We start from the raw sequence: 1,988 nt of genomic DNA, 5'->3' as shown, positions 1-1,988 counted from the left end.
TTACTCCAATTCAAGACACTTGGAATCCTGACTGAAGGCTGTAAAACAGGGTAGGTAGAGAGTTTATTTTCATTCATTCACACTGAACATCTACTGTGCTGGCAGCTGTTGTCCTTTAAAAAAAAGTTGACAATCTTAAGGGACGAGAGGTCAGTGCCCCCGACTAAAGCCAGGCAGCAGTGCCTATTTAAAAAACTCCCGGGGCACACAGGTTGAAAACTGCGTTCTAGAGATGTTTCCTGCATGGTTTGTCTCCTCAGTCATTGTCCAAAGGACTCTGAGAAGCTGTAGGAATATGCAGGCGCAGACCCAAGGCCCGGCTTTCTCTCCAACGTCGTGGGAAGGGACTATACATCACAGGGCAGAGCCCTACGCTCCCCTGTGCCACCTGGACAGAGCCCGGGGAGAGTGACCTCCCGGGGTATCCACGTTGGTTATGTATTTTAGTTCAGACTGCTGTGCTAGAAATTAACCACAGGAACTTCCCAGAGATATTCACATTGCTGATTCATCACAAACTAGAGTAGAATACATACTGCTAAACAACATTACCCCTCAGTCTTTTAAAAATTTTCCTTTAAGAAATGTTTTCTCTTCACCTCATACTACACATGTAGTTGGCGGGAGAGCCAACTGGTTTACTAGCTGTTTTTAATCAATTCCAAACCAGTAATTTCTATACAGTATTTCATGGTTCATCTACTTAAATCAGTTGTTCAATTCATTGTTGGAACATGCCGGCACATACGCCCAGCTTGTACTCCAATACCATGAAAAGGGATTGTGCATGAGACCAAACCCCCAGCTCCTGTGGATGGACTTTGAGGGGGTACTCACACCAAATGCCTCAAGTGTAAGTTTGGATATGACTGGTTAAGTCAATCCAAGCTATCATAGTTTTTTCAATGGGTAAGTAGAAAATTTTCCCTCTATCACAGGAGAATTAACATGAAAATCTTAGCAGTTTTACTGGGGGGAAAAGAAAAAGACATCTCCCCAGAACATGATCACACGACTGAACCATTGTCAACATGGCTATGAAAATGTAGCAGTGTCTATCTCGATGCATTAACCAGAAACAGCACCTTCATGAAAAGCCAAAACCAATTCATACATTTACTTACCCCAAATCCAGTTGTTTGGAATCTTGACTGAAGGCTGCAAAACAAGGTAGGTAAGAGAGCTTACTTTCATTCATTCACACTGAACACCTACTGTGTTGGCTCGTCATTTTTTAAAACTTTGCCCATCTTAAGGAACAAGAGGTCAGTGCCCCCGACTAAAGCCAGGCAGCAGTGCCTATTTTAAAAACTCCTGGGGCACACAGGTTGAAAACTGCGCTCTAGAGATGTTTCCTGCATGGTTTGTCTCCTCAGTCATTGTCCAAAGGACTCTGAGAAGCTGTAGGAATATGCAGGCGCAGACCCAAGGCCCGGCTTTCTCTCCAACGTCGTGGGAAGGGACTATACATCACAGGGCAGAGCCCTACGCTCCCCTGTGCCACCTGGACAGAGCCCGGGGAGAGTGACCTCCCGGGGTATCCACGTTGGCTATGTATTTTAATTCAGACTACTGTGCTACAAATTAACCACAGGAACTTCCCAGAGATATCCATGTTGGCAGATTAATACATACCGCTAAACAGCATTACCCCTCAGTGTTTTAAAAGGACTTCCTTTAAGAAGTGTTTTGTCTTCACCTCATACTACATATGTAGTTGGGGGGAGAGCCTACTGGTTTACTAGCTGTTTTTAATTAACTCCAAACCAGTAATTTCTATATAGTATTTCATGGTTCGTCTATTTAAATCAGTTATACAATTCATTGTTGGAATATGCCAGCACATACACCCAGCTCGTACTCCAATACCATGAAAAGGGATTGTGCATGAGACCAAACCCCCAGCTCCTGTGGATGGACTTTGAGGGGGTACTCACACCAAATGACTCATGTGTAAGTTTGGATATGACTGGTTAAGTCAATCCAGG

General features: G+C 44.1%; 2 non-coding genes across 2 annotated transcripts; both read right to left on the bottom strand.

Moving 5' to 3' along the window:
* Positions 1 to 230: 230 nt before the first annotated feature.
* LOC150014475 (small nucleolar RNA SNORA73 family) lies at positions 231 to 434 on the bottom strand. Its single transcript, XR_016510260.1, has one exon. It is a non-coding gene; the product is annotated as a small nucleolar RNA SNORA73 family (small nucleolar RNA).
* A 912-nt stretch (positions 435 to 1,346) lies between these two features.
* Positions 1,347 to 1,550, bottom strand: LOC150014474 (small nucleolar RNA SNORA73 family). The gene has a single exon (XR_016510259.1). It is a non-coding gene; the product is annotated as a small nucleolar RNA SNORA73 family (small nucleolar RNA).
* Positions 1,551 to 1,988: the final 438 nt, after the last annotated feature.

The sequence above is a fragment of the Furipterus horrens genome, unplaced genomic scaffold, assembly GCF_987537825.1.
Source record: "Furipterus horrens unplaced genomic scaffold, mFurHor1.1.pri manual_scaffold_3, whole genome shotgun sequence".
NCBI classification, from domain to species: domain Eukaryota; kingdom Metazoa; phylum Chordata; class Mammalia; order Chiroptera; family Furipteridae; genus Furipterus; species Furipterus horrens.
The sequence above is the reverse complement of the archived record's forward strand: the minus strand, read 5'-3'. Positions and strand labels throughout refer to the sequence as shown.